The sequence below is a fragment of the Camelus ferus genome, chromosome 3, assembly GCF_009834535.1.
Source record: "Camelus ferus isolate YT-003-E chromosome 3, BCGSAC_Cfer_1.0, whole genome shotgun sequence".
NCBI lineage: Eukaryota > Metazoa > Chordata > Mammalia > Artiodactyla > Camelidae > Camelus > Camelus ferus.
This window is the reverse complement of record NC_045698.1, coordinates 32,622,415-32,646,155: the sequence shown is the minus strand read 5'-3', so window position 1 is coordinate 32,646,155 and position 23,741 is coordinate 32,622,415. Positions and strand designations below refer to the sequence as shown.

Below are 23,741 nucleotides of genomic sequence, written 5' to 3'. Positions count from 1 at the left end.
TGAAGACCAAAAAAAAAAAAAAAAAAGCTGTGGGGAAGAAGTGTATCAGGCAGAAGGAGTATTTGGGGTCAGGGTCAGGCACAGGAAGTGTGACTTGGAGTGACAGGAAAGGAGATGAGAAAGACACTCTCTGATGCTTGGGAGAGAAATGAAAACAGGGCCAGGAGTAATCAGAATATTAACTGGGTTAAGATAAAGACCAGAGAGAACTGGAGGAGGGTGAGACTCCATCTCAGCAGAGAGAATCACAGAGCCTTTGGGAGAGGATTTTAGGTGAGTCTTGGAGAATGAGTAGTTTCAGTCAGCAGAAGCAGAGGAAAGGACACGTGTGCAGGAGGAAAGGGCTGAGGTCAGCCAGGCTGAACACTCTTTGCCTTGTTTGCTTTGTGCAGTATTTTTCTGCCTAGATTGTGTCTCCTAGCCCCACTTTCCCGTCGTTTCTCTTTATCCATTCTTCTGAATTCATGTGGTCACATTCTTCGTGAAGATATCAGACCAGCAGAGATAGAGACAGTGTTTTCCCTCTGAGCTGGAGAAGCTATTGCTACATTCGTTTTTGTGTTTTTCCCAACTTAGCGTCATTCCGAGAAACTTAGTGGTTTTGATGACAATTAGCTTCTTACTGAATGAACATATGGGGAGAGTCTGGTACACTGGTATGAGTGTGGTTCTGGGGTCAGACTATTTGGATTCGAATTCTAGTGGTGCTACTTTCTACGTATGTGACTTGGGTCAATGATTTTAATCTCAGCTCCTTTATTTGCAAGATGGAGATAATAAAAGCTCCTCTAAGCTTCTTGGAAGCTAAAATGTTAGGTGTTCAACAGAGCGCCTGCATCTAGCGACCAAGCAACAGGTTAGCTGCTGACAGTGTTGATATTATGATGTCATCTCTCTCACACTATGCACGCGGGTGACAGAAATATGGGGGAAATACACAAAAACTGGAAATTAGATGAAAAAGCCTCAGACGAAGGGCAGAATGTTGATTGACTTAGTCAGGAAGGGATGACAATGAGGATGGAAAAGCAGAGTCACGCCTGAATGGCAGTCTGCTCTATTTGTTGACAGCTTGGTTAGACAAGTCTTAGTACCAGAAGCTAATGTGCTTCCTGGCTGTGGAAGCCCACAGCTTAGAAGAGAATGGCGAATGTCAATGACCATACATATATATATTTTATATCTATATATATATAATATATAATATAATATATTTTGCAAAGGTTCTCTAGCCTTCACTGACCCAGAGAACCTTTACAAAATAAAATCTATACTTATATATAAAATCATTGTCATTCCCCCATTTTCCTCTCTACTGTGGTCTTCTTCAGCCTTCTGTCCTCATGGTGTGTTTACATGCTCCTTCAGGCCATCCTAATTCCCTACTCTGCCACTCCACTTGGACCACCTTTCCCCAAGTTTCTCACATCTGCCCGCATCTCCAAAAAATCCAATTCGAAACTCCATTTCTGTAGGTGTGCTCATTCACCCCTAAGTAGTAAAGAAAAATATAATTAAATTTAATATCTTGTTCATTCATTCAAATATTTATTCAAATCTTCATGGAGACTTTACATTTGTTCCAGGCATAGGGAAGCTGAAAACCTTACTCCAAAATGCATTTTTTTATTTCAAAAGGGGTGGCCAATTAATCATGTTAGGTAGTATTTCAGAGAATGTGGGAGAGAGATGTTGGGAAATTTATGTAACTATGATAATCCTCTATGCTTGTGCCCAGGCGTGAGCCCAGTAACAATTTCCAGGTTTCATGACTACTTCTAATGGTGGTCCGAATAACAAGAAGGGAACGAGAACTTACAAATCTACCACTACAGTAGACATATCACATAGCTACTGCCTATATGTGTAACTCTTGACATATAGGGGTTCTCAGCACAGGCTCAGGACTCAGACATTTTTATGTTCAAACCTCAGCTTTCGTTCTTATTAGCAATGTGACCTCAGTAAATTACACTAGTCTCTAGGTTCTGTTCCCTTATTTGTACAATGAAGCTGCGGGATTGTTGAAGATTAAATGACTTTGTTAAAATAGTTAATATGCAGTGCATATATTTTTCGGTAAAGTAAATCAATATGTCATTGAAATCTGGAATTAACCTATTGGTGCTAATTTCTCCTGCATCACGTGGACACAGGTGTGTTTCTGACACATATACAGACACTCAACATCCACAAACACTCTCCAGTGTGCCAAAACCAGTAAGTGCGGGGTCTCGTGAAACCCTACTCCCCACTCTCACATTCATGTGCATTTATAGCATCTCACCCCGTTAAGAGAGCTACATTTTATTCTTTTCCCCCTTTCTTAATGCTAAGAGACAACAGCACATTCAATGCTGGTGGTTGCCTTCTGGTGTAATCTCAAAACCAAATGTTAACTTGAGAAATTGTTACAGAGGTTGACGTAACAGACGTCTATAATCCGTTTTAGGGATGAATAGGAGGATACCCAGGAGCTTTTTTTTTTCCCTGAAGATGAAAATGTTTCATTGACTACCATCTTTCTCTTTCATATAGCTAGGGTCACCTGGGTGTCCTGAATAGTGGAGAAATAAGAATAAAAAGTAATTGTGAGATTATATCATCCATCTTTTAGCTTTCATTCTAGTATTTCATCTCTCTTTGGCTTAAAGAGAATTTGCTTATCTTCATTGTTCAGTTTAGCAAGCCATATATCATCTCCTATTTCTAGCTACCGTGCCAAACTGAAAAGTGCTGGATATAGCAACAGAAATGTTCATACAGCTTTGTCAAACAATGTGTAAATGTTGAATTCAAGCATAAAATCACACAACCCACTGATCTGGCATTCTGCACATTGGAAAAAACAGTTGACTTGATTTTTTCACTTTCCTCTGGACCATGACATATTGTGAACATTTCTTGATATTGGAATTGACTACAGCCAAATGACTCACAAAAAATCTTCTCATGAATTTTCTAGACAAATTTTGGAAACTCAAGATGAATAAATAGTTTCATGCATATTTAAGATCCAGAAAATTTGGTAAAGAAGTAGTTTATTTGAACTCAAACTGCATAATTGGCTTAGAGACATTCACATATGCCCCATTCTGTGGACATTTCAAGTGTGCTTGAAAATCCCATTGAAAGGAAAGGGAGTGGGGAGGGTATAGCTCAAGTGGTAGAGCGCATGCTTAGCCTGCACAAGGTACTGGGTTCAATCCCCAGTACCTCCTCTGCAAATACATAAATAAGTAAACCTAATTACCTCCCTCTCCTTGAAAAAAAATTTTACATAAAAAATTAAATAAAAAAAAAAAAGAATAAAGGAAAGGGAGGTCTGCAGGAGCAGGTCCCAGGTGGGAAGTGATAGTTTCTTCCAAAGTACATTTGAATTTCAGGAGACAACCATTGTGTTGGACAGAATGCAAGGCTAAAATTGTGTTCCACTATGGTGTGAAAGTCATCAGTTTCCTTGTATCTGAGTTTTTTCCTAATAATGATCCTTATATGAGAGATGGTAAACAATGAATAATATTCCTAAAGCACTATAGATTTAATATTGTTTATGATCTGTTTTCAAATTTCTTTTGAGTATTTTTTTTGAGGATCTTAGTTGCTGAATAATAGATCTCCAAAATTAGTCTTTAGTCCTTTGGTTTAGTGAGCTATGTATTCACTTTGCATTCTCAAATATTATATATGTGTATTATTTATATAAGCTACATAGACTGTATAATTTATATATTATGTATATAAATATTATATATGTACATATATAGAATTATAGTTATGGCTACTAGTTATTGTTTTGGTTTTTCTTTGGTTTTATTTTTTTCTTCAACATTTCCTTAAATAAGGTATTTTCAAAAGCGTATATGTATAATTTTTATTGCTAACTGAGAATACAAAATGAATATTCTGAAATCCATCCTACTATAAAGTGAGCTACTAACAAAAGTATAATGGACAATTAAATTTTAAAAGCTATTCCTTTTGTATATAATAATGCATTTATTACATGGGATTATTACAGATTCCATTATTTCAAAGGCAATATTATATGTTTAAAATTTGTAAAAATAATTTAGATAGTAAAGTCCTGATAAAAAGATAAATTTCTATAATGAAACTAACTTTCTATATTTCTTTTCTTCTAAAATGCTTTTAAAGCATAAATTGTTGGACTCTCACATTTCGTATCAAAGATGTCTTTAGGTGTTCTTGAATTCCTCAATGCCAATGCCCTTAAACAATGAAGTCTCAAATATTTTAATATTGAAATGTTGAGATACAAAATGCAAGCAGTTAAATAATTCACGTAGAAGATTGTGAAACTAGGTAAATTTCACTTCCAATTTTTTTCTTCAAAATTCTATGAAAGGATATAAAAGTGGCTAAAGACATATTCTTGTACCTCAGTACTGCTTTTTTTTTAATGTAGCAAAGCCAGGCCATTTTTTCTCATTGTTTATGTGATTCTAGACTTTTTAAAAAATTGATGTATAGTTGATTTACATGTTGTGTTAGTTTCAGATATCCAGCAAGGTGATTCAGTTATCTATATACATGTATATATCTATTCTTTTTCAAATTCTTTTCAGTTATAGTTATTACAAGATATTGAATATATTTCCCCTGTTTCTTAACTATTACATATACTGTAGTATGTATATGTTAATCCCAAATTCCTAATTTATTCCTCCCCTACCCCTTTCCTCTTTGGTAACCATAAGTTGTTTTCTAGGTCTGTGAGTCTGTTTCTGTTTTATAAACAAGTTCATTTGTGTCATTTTTTTAGATTCCACATATGAGTGATATCAGATGATATTTGTCTTTCTCTGTCTGACCTACTTCACTTAGTATGATAATCTCTAGGTCCATTCATGTTGCTGCAGATGGTGTTACTTCATTCTTTTTTATGACTGAGTAATATTCACATGTATATACATACATATATACACTATACCTTCTTTATCTATTCATCTGTTGATGGACCCTTAGGTTGCTTCTATGTCTTGGCTGTTGTAGTCAGTGCTGCTGTAAACATTGGGGTGCATGTATCATTTGAATTAGTTTTCATCTTTTCCAAATATATGCCCAGGAGTGGGATTGCTGGATTATATGGTAACTCTATTTTTAGTTTTTTAGGAACCTCCATACTGTTCTCCATCATGGCTGCACCAATTTGCATTCCTATCAACAGTGTAGGAGGGTTCCGTTTTTTCCACACCCTCTCCAGCACTTATTATTTGTAGACTTTTTGATGGTTGCCACTTGGGCTGGTGTGAGATGATACCTCGTAGTTTTGATTTGCATTTTTCTAACGGTTATCAATGTTGAGCATCTTTTCATGTGCCTATTGGCCATCTGCATGTCTTCTTTGGAGAAATGTCTATTTAGGTCTTCTGCCTATTTTTTGATTGGGTTGTTTGTTCGTTTGTTTGTTTTGATATTGAGCTGTATGAGCTGTTTGTATATTTTGAAAATTAAGCCCTTGTCAATCGCATTAGTTGCAAATGTGTTCTCCCATTCTGTAAGCTGTTTTTTTCATTTTGTTTATGGTTTCCTTTGCTGTGCAAAAGTTTATGAATTTGATTAGGTCCCATTTATTTATCTTTGCTTTTGTCTAGACTTTTATAAGTTCAGTTGTTATTCCTTCTTTACAGAATATTGATAAGGTGCTCTAATATGTATAGAGAGAGAATTGTGCAGATAGGTCAAAATTATGAAATTTATGAAATAATTATATGAAGAAAAATATGATATGAAAATAAACATGAGTCCCTGACTTTGAGAAATATATCTTTGTGTTTTCATTGCTCATAAATTATTATAAAAATGACAAGCATTTGACAATGATATACACTGCTCAGAGGCCAAAGAAATTTGGAAGCACCAGAATACAAGCAGTATGAACAGATTTAATATATTTAATGATTTCATCTAGAACATAAAAGTTTCAAGTAATGTAGCTTCACTGAGCCTCGTTCATGTGAACTGATATATTTTGAGTGTCAGAAACATTTGGGAGACCAAAAATTTTTAATTCAACATTTGTTCATTCTGAGAAATGCAGTTCTTTAAAAAAAAAAATGGTAGAACAAAGCTAATTGTCATTTTCATCTCTTGTTTATGTTTTTCCTTTTGAATTTCCAGTTCTCAAGTTCAGGGACCCTCTATCGGTTTGGTGGAGAGTTTGAACATACACCTAATTAAAAAAAAATAAAACTCAGCAACACCAGAAAACCACTGTCACCAAACAATAAATAACTCTTCCCTCTAAAATATCACTTAAAGATGAATCCATTCTGGGAGTTGAAAGGTGGCAGCGCACCTGCGGCACAAACCTTAAATGGAAAAATAAAGACAACTGGGTTGTAGGGTGCCTTTCCTCTTCAAAACAAAATTCTTTACAACGTACAAGACAAACGGCACAAAAGTGAAAGGGCAGTGATGCAGATTGGATAGGCTTACAGTGTAATTGAATTAAGGCTTGTGTGCCACGTATGACCACAAAGCAGGCCCATAGCTTGGGCCTGCTGAATGGAGGTGGCTGGCCTGACAATAAAGACCCTTTAAACTGGTTAAATGCATCATAAGCGTTTGCAGAGAGCTTTCTAGCTAACAGGTGGCTGAGTAAACCTCAGCTGGTGCCACACAGGGCTGTCACATTGACCTTCTTTAGGATAATTTCAGCCCTCTTTTTAAAAAAAATTTGTTACTGTACTTGCTGTGGTGGAAACAATTTAGGGATGAATAATTTCTTTTGGTCCCTAGAGGCGCCGGTGGCTCTCTCCCCCTCTCCTTTTTTTTCTTGCACTCTCTCTCTCTCACCCCCTCTTTTTCTCGGTTTTGAAACTGAATTAACATAAAGGAACAGTGACAACAGCAAGCTGAAAAGCATAGCTGGTGGGAGGATTAAGTATATCATTGAAAGGAATTATGTTGTAAATGACTGGGAGGGGTCGGGGCTTCTGTTCCTTGGTCCCATCTGGTCCTTAAAGAATACCTTGTTGTAATTACCCCCAGATGGTTTGTGCTCACTGGGGTCTGGACAGCCAGGTGCCACTGTGCCCTGCTGGGTGTGATATTCATTGCTACATGCAGTGACAAAAATGGACTTTATTGAAACCTAATTTCTTCCAGGGTATTACACAAATATGAAATGAACCTAGCTCATCGAGAGAGAGCTTTGTTTATTTCCAAGCCGAAAGAGTCTCACCTAAGATAAGGCTGCCTGGTTATTTTACTTTTAACAACTATCCTAAAAGGAAGAAGCAAAAACAATTTCACAATGTGTGCTGGATTTAATTCAGTCTTTTTAAATAATGGAAGTAGTCAACATCAATGGCAGGTTCTTATTTCTTGCTGTTAGGTAGTTTTAAAATAGTAGCTAGGATTTTCAAGAACAGGTTTTGATTATTTTATTATTGAAACTAACAGTAAATAAAGTGAATTATAGTATATCCAAGTCTAAACGCATTTTGATGTTGTTGAGCAAATACTTATATAACTCAAAATGTAATCACATGTAATTCACTATAAAATATACCTCACCACTTTAAGAAACAAGTTTGAACATTTTTGTATTGTACTTTAACATTGATATTATCATAGGGAAAAAAGATGAAAACTAAATATTAAAAAAAAGCTGTCTTGATATACACAAAGATGGAATTTTTAAAAATTATGCTTATTTTAACTTTTTATTAGGAAATTTCACTTTTAATTTTTAAATATATTTTTAAAGCAGAAATAACTTGAAAATGAAAAAGTCATAATTGTACAATTCAGTTATATTTAGTTGATTTTATTCTAATTATATTTTCAAAAAGTCTAATAATTCTTATTTGATAAATTGCATAACAGAATTATCTTTAGGTCTGGCTAATTTTAAAAACAAAATATTTACTCATTTCATGTCTTTCTTATTATAATTTTGCATGTATTAACATTTTAGCAAAGTTACTCAAATTCATTACTTTAAATCATGCATTTTTCAGTGTAGAATTTGGAAATTTTTAATATGAAAATCAAACGGGAATTAGAGTGAAGAGCAGGAAATGAACACACTTATTCCTTTTTTCCTTTATAATTGTGAATTTTACATGGCATTAAGAAAATATAAACAGTTAATATAATATTATAAACGTTAATCTTAATGAGAATATTTTCCTTTAATGTATATGAGCCCCATGTGTTTACTACAAAAGTGTTGACTGAAAAATAAAATGAAGTACTTCTTGCTGCATATTTAGGAGGGAGCTAAATACATAGACAATAAAATTGAGGAAAGTGATTTTAAAGATTGGCAACTTACTTGTTAGAAGCAATTGCTCTTCAACACTGAACTTTGTCAGCTGAGAATAACGAGCTTCTTGTACTTTGTAAATAAAATTTCAAGGTTAAAGTCTTTCTGTCTGTAAGTACAGTCCCAATATTCTGTTCAAACTTTACTGTATTGGGAGGCAACATAATTTTGTTAGTATCTACAATATACATACAATACCTAGGAAGACAGTGAGGTGAGTGAGGTGAGTGAGGTGAAAAGATTATGGAGGTGGGACCAGAAGACATGAACTCTCGTTCCAGCCTGGTGCTCCAAGTTCTGGGATCCTGGGCCCCCATTAAACTTCATAAATTTCAGTTTCCTCACCTGCAAGATGACTGTAAAAGAGCCTGATTACCAGATTAGATTTGTGTTTTTCAAAATGCATGCATTTGATGATGTCTTGGGAAATCCAAGAAAGAGCATGGGGACCACAGTGGCCCAAGTGTTCCTGCTTAGGGCTTGAAAGATGACAGGTTAGATGGAATGGAGAAGAGGAGGAAGACATTTAAGACGGGGGAGAAATAGTAGTGGGAATTGGGAGTTTTAATTATGACTTAAATGAAATTTTTAAGTATTTTATCAATTGTTTTTTCACTTTTGATACTTTTGGTTCATTTCTTTAAATGTTGGACTTTTTAAAAAATTAGGAGATTTCCGAGTTTTTTTTCTTCCATTTTTCTCTATGTTGTGTTTTTACTAAGTGAAACATTTCCATGGAAACTGCTTCCTTGATACTTTAGACATTTGGAAAAGAGAATTTGAGAATATTCATATAGAAGCAAAAGAAACGCCTCTGATTCTTTTCCTGACATACTTACCACTCAGGTTTCAGGATAAACTGGCTTAAATTTTGGACAATTACTTGTGTGAAATAATGGTTTTGGGCCTTTTTGTTAAAACATTAAAGGAGGAAGTTACTCTTCAGCAAGTTGGTATACCTCATGAATCGAGTAATAGCAATGTACTGGGAGCATCACTAGAACTTCTGTTAGAGTTTCAAAATCATCAGTTTTCAGTAAGACATTATCTGACATTATCCTTGTATGGAATTCATAAATCTCAGGATTACTTAGGGTCTTTAAGTTCTTCAACTCAAACTTTTTATCTCTTACAATGATTTCTGATACATTGTACTTGACAGATGGTCAGCTGGATTTTTTTATGCATTTTCAATGGTACAAATCTCTATGTTTACAAAGCAACTAGTTTCAATGTAGAGAAACTCCAAAATTGTCCTTGTTTTGAGATGAAATGTGCCTTCTTGTAGTTCAGTTTCTTGCTATCTTAAGAACAATTCTGTATTACAATACGAAGAAACATCATTGCTAACCATGCTCATATTAGACATCTTAGAATGCAATTTTTATTCCAGCCCTTTCCAAATTTCTGAGCACTCCTGTCTGCCAGTCTGATGTGCCCTCTATTAATCTTCTTTCTGGAATATCCTCTTCTTCCTCTAAAACACTTCTGAGATATGTCTCACTCACATCGAGATTCTTTGAAATCAGAGACGATTTCTTACTCACTGGTGTATTTCCAATGCCATGGAACAAATATTTGTTGGAAAACTGAGCACAAATACGACATCACTGCCATTCTCAAGTAATTTTAAAATAATCATTGAGAGCTCCAGTGGGCTATGGAAAAGCATAGCCAACTGAGAGTCAAGAGAATGGTGAGATTATATCCAGCAAACTATCTTGAAGAAGTTTTATATTTTTCTTCTTAGCATAGTTCTTGAAGAATGGTTATGATTTCAACATATGGAAATGAGGTCAGAGAGAACATCCCAGGAGAACAAGATGGTGAGAGCAAAGGCACAAAGTCAGGAAGAGGTCTCAAGTATGGAGGTAATGGTGAATTCAGACTCTATTCATTAGGGACGGACCATTGAAATGTTTCATACATGGGCACTACGTGAGAGCCATGTGACACAAAGAACTAAAGAGAGAGCAGCCCTTAAAAAGTTAATTTTCTCACTGATGAAATACAGCAGCATGTAAGCCCAACTCTGCTTGTTGGTGAATCTCTGAGCCTCTGCCCTCATCCCAGTTATTACTGAATCAAGTCTTTCAGATGTATGAAGTCAGAAAGCTTACTTTGTTTTAAACAAATACATTTCCTTCCATATTTGGGTTCCTTTTTCCTAAGAATAATTAAATAATAATAACAAATGATGCATTCACAATAGTCAAAATATGGAAACAACCCAAGTGTCTGTCAATGGATGAATGGATAAAGATATATATATATAGTATGATATGTTAGAAGATGTGATATGTATGTTTACATACACGGAATACAATATGTATGGAATACTATTCAGCCATTAAAAAGAAGGAAATCTTGCCATTTGTGACAACATGGATGGAGCTTCAGGGCATTATGTTTAGTGAGGTAAGCCACACAGAGGAAGGCAAATATTGTATAATATTATTTATATGCAGAATCTAAAAAAGCCAAACTCATAGAAACAGAAAGTAGGATGGTGGCTACTAGGGGCTAGGGGTGGGAGAATTAGGGAGATGTTGTTTCAGGGTACAAGCTTAGAACTAGAGGATACATAAGTTCCGGAGATCTAATGCACAGCACAGTGATTACAGTCAACAATACTGTATGATAAACTTCAAAGTTGCGAAGAGACAAGAACTTAAATGTTTTAACTGTGAAAAAGAAATGATAATTATGGGATGTGATAGAGGTATTGGCTTATGCAATCACATAACGTATAAATGTATCAAATCAGCACATTGTTACACCTTACACTTACACAATATTATATGTCAATTGTATCTCAATAAAAGAATTTTAAAAGCCAAATGATTCACATAGCTTTCCAGGAAAATTATACATTTAATGAATTAGCACACCTAACTTGCTACACAAACCATGTGAAGAGGGACTAGAGAGATCAGTGAGAAGAAATGTGCTTTTCTGGATTAAAATGTGAATTTAGACTGACTCTGGCTTCTCTGGATCCTTTGCTAAAATACAAAATTGTCTGGAATGTCGGAAGTTTTCTTCCAAGCTTGGATACGGAGATTGTGTGGACGCTAGATCCACAGTGCAGACACGTATTTCCTCCTGACGTGCAGCTCTGTAATACCCACTCTAATGCTCTAGTGAGCTGCAGAAAAGAAAACAGAAAAAAAGGAAAACTTTACCTGCATAGTTGCCATTGCCTTCTGGCTGGTTTGTCTCAAATTTTATCCTCTTCCAGGCCTCCTTTTTTTTCTGGAATTAATTTTTCTAAAATACATATTTTACTTCCCTGTTCCCATCTCATTGCATTAAGTCCAAGCTCTTAAAAGGGGTTTACAAAGTCCTTTGGGATCTGGCTTCTTCCTGTCTCTTTAACCTTATCTCTTTCAGCTTCCCTCCTCACCCCAGTCTTCAGCAACACCGAAAACAATATTGGGCCACCCTGCCTTTGTGCAGGAGTTACCCCCATTTTAAGTCTGGTGAGTTCCTGTTCTTGCCTCAAAAAGCAACTGAATGGCATTATTTGCAGCAATGTCAATGGACCTGGAGATCGTCATTTTAAGCAAAGTAAGAAAGAGAAAGAAAAATACCATATGATAGAAGTTATATGTGGAATCTAAAAAAAAAAAAAAAAAAAAAAAAAAGATAGAAATGGACTTATTTCCAAAACAGAAACAAACTCACAGACATGAAAAACAAACTTATGGACACCAGCGGGAGAAGGAGGTGGGAAGGGATAAATTGGGAGTCCGAGATTTGCAGGTACTAACTACTATATATAAAATAGATACACAACAAGTTTATACTGTATAGTTCAGGGAACTATATTCAATATCTTTTAGTAACCTATAATGAAAAAGAATATGAAAATGAATATGTGTATGTATATGTATGACTGAAACATGCTGTACACCAGAAATTTATACAACATTGTAAACTGACTGTCCTTCAACTAAAACAAAATATTTAAAAAAACAGCTGAAGTGCTCATTTCGGTGGCACATAGACTAAAATTAGGATCACACAGAGACTATTAGCATGGCCCCAAAACAAAAATGGTGTGCAAATTTGTGGGGCGTTCCATGTTTTTATAGTGTATGATTCCCCTTACATGAGGTGCGTGAAGCAGTCAAGTTCATAGAGACAGAAAGCAGAATGGTGGTTAGGCACAGGAGGTGGCGGGGGTGGGTGGTTCATGTTTAATAGGTGGAGTATCAGTTTTACAAGATGTTGAGTTCAGTGCAGGGATGGTGGTGATGGTAGCACCACAATGTGAATGTACTTAGTGCCACTAAACTGTACACTTAAAATGGAATAAGATGGCAAATTTTATCTTATGTGTGTTTTTGCCACGGTTTTAAAAAACAGCTAATGTTCCAGGCTCCTTTTCTCTGTACACATCCCATTCCCAGGGGGAGTTGGGCACGTCCATTATTTGATCAGTAGACTGAAATAGTTGCACCCTAAGTAATAATAACCTTGAACAATATTGTGCAACAATGCACAATAACCTTGAACTCACTGCTGCTTAATACTCATCAAAAACTTGGTTGGACAACACAATTGCGAAGGATCGCCCAAGTGAAATATAGTCCATGTGTTTCTACAGATACAAAAAAAATCCATCCTTGGAATAAACCACACAGCAGATAGCCACACATCTGGACTGTATGGTTCGTTCTCTTGTAAAACTGCTTTTATTGAATGTGATTTGTCATTATGTCATCATTGGCCCATGCTAGGAGCCACTGTAGGAAATAGTCAGCCCATGAAATCCATTTACTGTATAGATGTGTTGAGGTTGGTGTGCTGTTCTTTTATTAACTATGAGGAAAGCCTTTTTAGTTTTGGCACTGGAAATAGGTTTATTTATATTTGTAGGTAATATGAATAGTGTAATTGATTATCTTCTCATTTTTGTCTCCTTTCCAGAAAGCCTAGAGGCCAACTAGTAGGTGGTTCTAGCATTCTCTAAACCTTAACTATACTATTCTGTATGTCTACTTGCTGTTGACTTCAAATTATCCATCCAAACTTATTTTTCTCTCTGAATTCAGTTCGTTTCTCATGTTGCCTTTTATCTCATGTTGCTGTGAACCACTTTAAATCCATTCTTAAATAAATGAGGGGTAAATGAACAATTAAGTAATAAATTCAGCCTCTCCTCTAAGTTCCTAATGGATATTGCATATACTTCTATTATTTTTATCACCATTTATTTGTATTTCATTCCTGCCATTCACAGTGGCCAATACACTCTATTAATGCATGGTTTATATCTTACTAATATTATTGTTTGCCTCAACACAATTAGAATGCCTAGCTAATATTATGTCTATAAGTATGTCCATTAGATTGAACTGGTAACTAAAAGGAAATGAAAAATACAGTAACTTTGGAAAACAGAATATAACTTATTAATCTTTTCAACACATGGCATGTCCATTTTTTGCAAGTCAATCATAATTCTGAGGAGTGCTAAAAGTAAAAAGCTGAAAATCCAGATCAACAGCTGAAAGAATTCCCAGTCTTGAATGAAATCTTGTTTATTCTATTTCTTGTGGCTGTTAACATTTAACCAAGTATTCAACTCAATTCCTTTTCTTTAGTGTGTGTGTGTGTGTGTGTGTGTGTGTTTGTGTGTGTGTGTGTGGTATAGCAGACTACAGGTATAGTAAGACATCATGGGATAGACCTCTCTCTCTATATGTGTGTATATACATATATAAAACTAATGACAGTATATATTCATTATATGTGTAGATACATATATGCATATGTATTATATATACATAATACAAATATAATGAATATATGATTTTGTTACATATAAATATATAGGCATAGATATTAGTTTTACATATACATATAATATAAAGCCATAGGTTTTATGTACATGTATCACATATGTCTATATATATGCAAACATGCATAGGTGTATATAAAAACATATGATGGGTATGTGTGTGTGTGTGTGTGTATATATATATATATATATATATTCACAGTTATTTATATAAACTCATAGATATATTTATTGCCAAACAGGTCTTACTTAGTTCTATTAACTGAAATCAAATTCTTTACTCTGTTTGCACGACACAATTTTCTTTGGTTTTCTGACTTTTTTTAGCCTAATTTGCTTCTAATACTGCTCCTTTCTTGGCCTCCATAGTAAACTTGTTCCTGTGATCACTTTTCTACTCACTCCACAGTCTACCTCTGATCAATTGTATTCCTATTTATAGCTTTATCTACAAAATTCTAGCCTACTTTTCATAAGACTAGGCACATATCCAACTCCCCCTTGGACATGTCTACACAATTAGCATGATTTCTCCAAATGAACCCATCACTGTCCACCGCTGGCATTCCCACAGAATTGCTCCTCTTAAACCCGTTATCTTCATGACTGGCATCTCATTTCCTCTCACCCAAGCCTGACCCCTGGAAGTGACCTGTCTCATTCTCCTTTCTTACCGTTCTTCCCCATGATCAGCCTATCGCCCCCTCCTCCTCAGCTCACCTCCTAAAGATTTCTCAAATTCTCTCCCCCAAATCATTCTACCAACCTCATCTGCAGGACTTTAGGTGAGAATCAGGATTATTTCAATAATCTCCTAAAATTCATCCTTCTTATTTTGACTGTTGACATTTAAGAGGCAAATATTACCCTGTATCTTATCTGCTTAAAACTTTTCTTCACTCTGGACTGCTCACACTGCTCACGGATCCATGTTTTCCTGTTGGCATGCACATGAGCAGTCAACCTCCAGCAATGCGGTAGCCACTTGTGTTTCTTTGCACACACTACAATGTTTCAAGTCTTCAAGACTTTGCTAGCACCATTCTCTTTACTGAGGGACCCCCTCTTCCATTCTTCAACCTTCCAGGTAATAGAAGGAATACAGGCTTTAAGCTCAGACAGATCTAGGTTTAAGTTTCAGCTCCACCACTTGGTGTTCCTGAAACTTGAATGATAGAGAACAAGTCAGAACATTACTGATCCTTCTTTGCATGAGAATCATTACCAAGCCAACCTGTTTAATCAATTAGTAAAAAAAAAAAAATTCTTGCTTTAGCAGGAATTTTAAACTCCACTAAATATCTGTTTATGGTTTTGAATCTTCATTTACTAATCTTTTATAGACAGTAACATAGATTTATATTCTGAGTGAATTGAAAGAATTATATAGTTTGTTACCATCAGCAATTCCAGAAAATTCAAAATAAATTATAAAAGACTAGACTCTTCTTTCACATTTTTGATAAATGTGATCAAAATAATTGAATAGTCTATCTCAGGTATTAACTAAGCAAATATTTTTGCCCTACATCACACAAGTTAAAATGTTGGCTCTATGTGTGTGAGTGTGTGTGTGTGTGGGGGGGGGGGGTGTTTAGCTGAGTCCAATGGTGGATTTCCAAATTTATATCTTGCTTGTAAATGTTTTCATTAGGGAATAGAAAAAATAGTTTTATTCTTATTGGCAGGTGTATTCCACATATGTGTTTATTTTAGAATTTGCAAACTGTGATCGTGTCCTTGGAATCTGAAAATCGCAAGCATATGTTTTGAAGGAATTCTGGCACTAGAATCATCACTTCTGGTGAGATTTAGTAAGTAGAAAAATGGTGTAGATATCACTATGGCAATAAAGGAATTGCTAACACAGACGATGCTACAGAGATATGAAGGACAAGAAGAAGCAGTATAGCGCAGTCCAAGAGTTGCTCACTGCCTGCCTTTTGCAAGAGCCCAGACTCAGAATTCTCTTTGTCCATTTCAGCTGGAAAACTTGAACTTCATGAAGAGTTAACAGTTCTCTTGAAATCTCCTTTTGAAATTCTAGCCTCCTCTCATAACCAAGAAGAAAATGAGGTAGACCCAGAAGGCTCCTCATGGGTTAGAAACAACCTTTGATAACACAAAGGTCATAGTCAATTAAAGTTTGGTGTTAATTCAGCTCTTCCTTTGGTTATAAACCATTGAATAAGGTAAAATAAATTTATTTGGAATTAACTTCTCTATAATGGTGGAATTATAAATTATTTTATTTATGCTTAACTGCATTTAAAATATTTCTTCAATAACTATATGAAAAAGAAAAACTTCTTTTAAATGTATCTTTAGAGATGAATAAAGCGGATCCTTGAACAACACATGTTTGAACTACACAGGTTCCCTGATATGTGAATTTTTTTCACATTTTGTAGTACCACACAATCTGGTTGGTTGAATCCAGAGATGTGGAATTGCACATAAGGAGGTCCAACTGTAAATTATAATCAGATTTCCAACTGTGCAGAGAGTGGATGCCCCTGACAGCCTTGTTGTTCAGAGGTCAACTGTATAGCAAAAGTCTCTACATGAATTAAAAATATTTTCTGTTAATTTTGACTATATTGCTAGCGATTTTTACTTATTTATTTTTAAATATTTATTTATTTGGGGGGTAGATTTATTTTATTTGTTTATTTATTTAGTATTGAGGTATAACTGACTTATAACACTGTGTTAGCTCCAAATGCATAACAAAGTGATTCAATATTTCTTTACATTGCAAAGATCACCACAATAAGCATGGTTATCATGTTACCATTCAAAGTTATTACAATGTTATTGACTATATTCCCCACACTGTACATTATGTCCCCATGACTCACTTATTTATAATTGGAAGTTTGTACCTCTTAATCTCCCTCACCTATTTCACTCACCCCTCACCCGCCTCCTCCCCGTCTCAACTGTTTGTTCTCTGTATCTATGAGTCTGTTTCTGTTTTATGTTTGTTCATTTTTTGTCTTTTAGATTCCACATATAAGTGAAATCATACAATATTGGTCTTTTTCTGCCTGACTTACTTCACTTAGCACAATATCCTCTAGGTCCATCCATGTTGTTGGGACTGGCAATATTTCATTCTTTTTTATGGCTGAATATATATATATATATATATATATGTGTATATACACATACATACATACCACATCTTCTTTATCCATTCATCTATTGATGCACACTTAGGTTGCTTCCATATCTTGGCTATTGTAAATAATGCTGTAGTGAACACAGAGGTTTATATATCTTTCCAATCAGTGTTTTTATTTTCTTTGGACATATATCCAGAAGTGGAATTGCTGGATCGTTTGGTAGTTTTATTTTTAATTTTTTGAGTCCCTCCATACTGTTTGCCATTGTGGCTGCACCAATTCACATTTCCAACAACAGTGCAACAGGGTTCTCTTTTTTTCCCACATCCTCTCCAACACTTGTTATTTGTTATCTTTCTGATAGTAGCCATTCTGACATGTCTGAGGTGTTATTATGGGTTTGATTTGCATTTCCCTGATGATCAGTGATGCTGAGGCTGGTGCTTTTAAAGGAACTTTTCAACACCTTAGAGATATATGAAGAAAAAAGTATATGCAATTTTGCATTTCAAAAAAGGAACATGTTAAACTTAGTACAGTATATTATATCTAAAGTTGGGGCAATTACTCCATTTTTGCTTGTAAACAATTTTTATCAAATTTCACAGAAGTTATTTTACATAGATCATAAAATGGTATCTTCTAAGGCACGAGACTAAGTTTACTTTGACTTTGAGTTTCAAAGATTTAGAGGTACTCAGTAATTTTTGTTTTGGGAAAGTGAGGTGTTTTGGAAGGTACAGAAATCAAAATATTAAATATAAATTCCTTGTGTGACCTCTCACACCTTATCTTCCATATTCTAGTGGCTTCTTTATAGAAAAAGGAGGAGGGAGGAAATAAGCAAGAGAGAGACAGAGGAAGAAGGAGAGGAGGAGAAGTGAGGAGGGGAGAAGGAGGGAAAAAAGATGGGAGGAGAGAGAGACTGGACTAAAGAAAAAAAATTGTAGTGGCCCTGGGGCACCTCCAAATACAAAATATCTCTTCTGTATTCAGCCTTTCAGGGTCTTGTTTGTTTGTTTTGCTTTGCTTTGCTGACCTCCCCTGGCCACGTGAAAATAGACTTTCAAATTCCACCTTCTCCAGCCTCCTTTCCCCAGAACTTCTGGGCTGCAGCTCTGCCTCTTTGTCCTCAAGCGCTTCCTCCTCCGAGAAAACACTCCAGAGACTCTCAGAGCCAGGCGTTAACTAGCAGCACAGCTGGAACCTGACACTGTGGTTTTACTTCCTCTTAAGAGGGCAGGTAAATTACCCTTTTTGATGCATAGTGTTTTGCTGGCTTCTTAGGATTCAAATGCCTCTAGTAGTCCTTTGGCCCCAGGTTATCAAAACCCAGCCTTGGATTTGCAGTTGGGTTTTTCTTTCTTTCACATTAAAAAGTAGAAAAATGCAAAATGTGATGTAAAAACACTGTCAGTCAACATTGCAAATGTTATTTTGTGTCATTTTAAGCTCAGATTGTATAGAGACAGACACACACAGATGCATACGCATGCACACATACATACACCGAATGTTCACTTTCATACAAAATAATATAAATGATGATCCCCTTTGCTGCTTTCCTTAAGCCCATTACCCACTCTTCCTTTCCCCAAACGAATGCCAAGACGTTGATTAGATTCCTCAAGTCAATCTACATTCTAATGTTTTTACAAATATCTGTGTGTATCTCCGACAGTATATTGTATTGCTTCGTGTGTTTTTAAATTTTCTATATAAATGTCATCATATAATTCAGCATGTTGCCTAATGGTATACATTTTTGTGACTCCTTTGATACATATAGATTAAGTTACCGCTGCTGGTCAAGATATGAATATATCACAATTTATTTACCTATTTTCCTACTGACATTTATGTTGTCATTGGTTCTCTGCTACAAACAATGTTGCAAAGAATCTTCTGGTACATATGATTAAGAGTATGTTTACTTGCTGGGTCATAGGCAATGCATATGCTCGACTTTAATATATAGGTTCGAGATACTTTCTAAAGTGGTTGTACCAATGTATATCCCACAGGCAAAGTTTGCCTGTTTCCATTGTTCCATACCCTTATCAGTGCTTGACTTTGTCAGGGTTAACTTTTCTTTTTGCTAATGTGGTGTCTATGGAATGATACTGCACTATAGTTTAACTTTCAGTTCTTCAACTGTCATTAATTAGATCCAGAATCTTTCATTTCTTTGTTGCTCACTCAGATTTTTCTCTCTTAAATTACAGAGCACTGTTTATGATCCTTACTCACATTTCTCTTTCTTTGGGGTGCTTTCTTTCTTTCTTCCTTCCTCTCTCTCCCCACCCTCCCTCCCTTCTTTCTCTTTCTCCTTTTCCATCCTTCCCTCCTGCCGTTTATCCCTCCATCCCTTCTTCCCCCTACCCCTTTCTTTCTTTCTAATTGTTAGGGATTTATCATACTAGCCTTTATAAAATCTCCTCTCAGTCTATAACCTGTTTTTAATTTTGCTTGTCATACAGGAGTTCAAATTTCGATATGAGCAAATATAATATTTACTTACTTATGAGTCATACTCTTGTGTATTTCTTAAGAAACCTTTTGTTATCCCAAGTTTCCTAAGATGTTCTTCCAAATATCTTTCTAATATATTCTTTTAGATTTTTTCCACGTTTGAAATTTAGTCCACCTGGAATTTATTTTCTTTTACAATTTTATGTAAGGATCAAATTTACTTCTTGCTGTGTAGAAAGCCAGTTGTTCCAGCATTATTTATTGAATAGTCCATTTTTTCCCCACAGAGTTGTGTTTCTACTTCTGTGGTATTACAAGTTCTTATATATGTTTGAGTGTGTTCCTCGACTCTTAACTTTTTTACATAGATACTCTTACGTATCCCAGCATCGAACTCACATTGTTTTAAATATTTATTTATAATAAGGCTTAACATCTGTATGATAGAGCTCCTGTTTTTCTTCTTCCTTATTTAGACTTGTCTTGGTTACCTTGGCTGTTTACTAGTTAATATGAACCGTAGAATCTGTTGGTTCAGTTTCAGTAAAAACCACATTGAAGTCTAATTTAAATTGTATTGAATATTTGTAATAATGTCGGGCACTTCTCCTGTGAAAATAGTTTGTCTCTCTCTGTTTATTCAGATCTATTTTATTTCCATCAATAACATTTTGCCATTGTTTCAGTACAGGTCTTGGGCCTCTTTTGCATTTATTTCAAGGGATCATACAAGTTTTATTGCATTTTTCTATTGGTTATTGCTGTTATACAAGAACATTTTGGGTTCTGTTGATCTATGGAGATTTTGTTTTATTAGCTTATAGATTATATTAGATGTTCTATGATAGAAAATTACAGTGTTAGCAAGTAATAACAGCTTTGCTTCTTCCTGTCCAAATCTGATACATGCTATTTCTTTATCATCTCTTCGTCTTTGGTTTGAACCCTGTTTTAATGGTGAAGAGCAGCCATTTTGTAGCCCTGCTCTTTTTGTTTCTGACTTTAATGGAGATGGTGCCAATATTTGGCCATAACTGGGAAGTCAGGTGAAGATTTTTTGTTAGATACCTTTCATCTAGTTAAAGAAGTACTTCTGTTACTAATTTGATAGTAAACTAGTAATATTTTACAAAATCCATGTTGGATTATGTTAATTGCTTTGTTTGTGTCTTTCAAGAAGGTTTTATGATTTTTCTCCAGTTTTTTCTTAAGAACATTTTCAAAGCTACAGAAGAGATGAAAGAATCTGTAGCATCTGCTATCAGTGCCTGTCTGTTTCTCTTCACTGGGCTGGAGCAGCTGTCCTCAACCTCCCCAGTTCTTACAGATCAAGTCCTCACCCAGAAGGCTGGGGACAGTTTTCTACTGCTCAGGAGACTGCTCTTAACTCCTCAATGTGAAGTGAAACTGAATCAAATGGTAGTAGTTTTCTTTCCTTTCTAAAGTGGTTATAATACCTCTAATTGCTAGGGTTTTGAAAGGATCAAACCAGACAATGCATATAAAGTTGGTACCATGACCATGAAGTAGAAGTTCAACAAGTAGCAGCCATTTTCGCTGTTACTGTGTTAATGTCCTGCAGGAGCTGCCGCCCCAGAGCTGGCTGCCCCATCCTCCAGGTCACCTCACCACTAGCTACTGGTTTGGAAAGTAAGTGTGAAGCTTAAACTTTAAAATGTACATGGTAAAATCGCTTATTCACAAACAAGAAAATTATAAGAAGTAAACAACAAATACAATTCAACTAGGAATGTTTTCCAATGATAGAAGACAAGCATTATTAATGACCCTTTATATACTATCAGGCAAAGGGGATGTTTCATATAAATGAATTTTCCATATACCAAACTCCTACTGCTCAAATAACCATTTTGATGGGTATATTTCTAAAATATATTGCAGTTTTCCTTCTTCCTAATCAGTATATACCGTATCTAAATCCCTTTTATTTGAATTATACCAGTCATTAGATTAGCCATTGTCCTAGATTTGCAGGACTATAGAGGGTTTGGGGGATATTTGCATTCACAAGATAATTTCTTGTTTTTTAAGACAATCTGTTAAAACTGTATTGCAGTGGGTTGGGGGAGGGTATAGCTCAGTGGTAAAGCACATGCTTAGCATGCATGAAGTCCTGGGTTCAATTTCCAGTACTTCCATTAAAATAAAGAAACCTAATTACCCACCCCCCAAAAAAATCCTAAAAAAAAAGCTGTGCTGGGGAGTAGGATGAGAACAGAAGCAAAATGAAGTGGATTTTTCTCATGTGTTGGAAAAATATCCAGTAGAGATAGCAGAATCCCACGGCTTAAGATTAGGTATAATTAAACCCAACAAGTGCTCCATCTTGAACATTGGACAATTTCTGGACTTTTCTAGTTTTTCTTTCTTCAGGGTGCAACAATTGGCTCCCAGTCCCAGAGATTTGGTGTCAGTAGCTGCATCTGTAACAGGTAACCTAGGTGACGGATACAGGTGGTCTGCAGAGCACGCACACCAAGCAGCACTCTCCCTGCTTTCTGGGAGAGTCACTGAAATGATCCAAAGCTAGTGTCCCTCCTGTGATGCCACATCCAGGAAGGGCCTTATATACACGAGGTATGGCAAAACCAGGGGAGAAAGTGAAGCACCATGAGAGGAACAATAAATAGGGACTGGTAAGATACCTGGCAACTGATTGGATGATGTTGGGTATATTAACTTCACAGATGGCTCGTAACATCTTCATCTGTAAAATAAAAGAATTAAAGAAACTCTTAGAGAGTCTTTAAAACCCCTTTCATTAAAATCTTGTTAAAGATTCTTCTCTAAAAAGGCTACCAATGAAGTAAGCATTTACGCGTCTTGTAACCAGTAGAAATAAGTAGTAATAATGATCAAATTATATTGTTTATTTTTCACACAGTATCCAGAAATTTTTTGTAGCATGGAAATTAGATCATGTTTCTGATTAACCATACAATGACATCCTATTGCACTAAAAATCAGTCTAAATGCCTCGTCATGGTCTGCAAACCACCTGCCTATGTCCCAAACTCACCTTGCTCCGCCCTTGCTGGCCTTCACTTACTACCCTTACCGTCAGCTGCGAAGGACCGTCCCTTCATGTCCCACGTTAAGACAGTGGAATTTGCTGAGCTCTTAGAGCACCATACTCTCAGACCTCCCCGTGGCTCTGCTTCATGCCACTCAGGTCCCATCTCAGATGTCAGCTTGTCAGAGAGGGCCTTCCCCACCCGGCTGAGCACAGTAATGCCACCCAGCCCACGGCACTCTACTGCATTTGCAAGCTTCCCTTTGTCACAATTTGATGCTGTGCAATTACTCATTTACTTCTGTCCCATCTGATTCCCTCGTGTAGAGATAAACTCCATGAGAACAGGAGCTTCATCTACTTGGCCCGAAAGACACGCTCAGTGAAAGGGAAAAAAAAGCACCAAACACTTAGGATTTTGTTTGAAGTGTGGCACTTTCCAGGTCTCCATTCCATCAAATCTTAAAAAATTAGTTCTTGATTTCTCAAACTTCTTTTGCACAAAAATAATAATAATTTCAAGGTGGATACAACCAGTTATCTGAAATCTGGCTGCCAGGTATTTCAGTGCATAAACTTGACCAATGACCAAAATGCAAAGGTAATGTAGCAGCTAACTGCCGTAACTGAAGACATGAGCATGTATTCCTTCAGATTTTCTTTCAGTGATCAACATTGCCTCATAGTATGTTTTAATAGAACTGTTTCTTCTCCTGAGGAGAAATACTAAGTCTTAAAAATATCAGTTGTACTCATTTTAATTGAATTTCCTCAAGTCTAAAGGGAAAGGTACCCTTCTAGTGATGAAGCCTGGGTGCCAAGTCTAACACTGGCTCCTGCAGCTAGACCTCTTCAACCTGCCACTGGAGGTATGTTTCTCTTTCATCCTTACTCTCTTCCTTGCCACCAATTTCTTTGCTGTCCCTGAACTTGAAAAACTTTCACTTGACTCTGCTGCCCCCTCTAGATATCATGTATTTCTCTCTTTTATTTCTTTGT

General features: G+C 35.8%; 1 non-coding gene across 1 annotated transcript; it reads left to right on the top strand.

Moving 5' to 3' along the window:
* Positions 1 to 12,285: 12,285 nt before the first annotated feature.
* On the top strand, positions 12,286 to 12,392 carry LOC116662835. The gene has a single exon (XR_004318927.1). It is a non-coding gene; the product is annotated as a U6 spliceosomal RNA (small nuclear RNA).
* Positions 12,393 to 23,741: the final 11,349 nt, after the last annotated feature.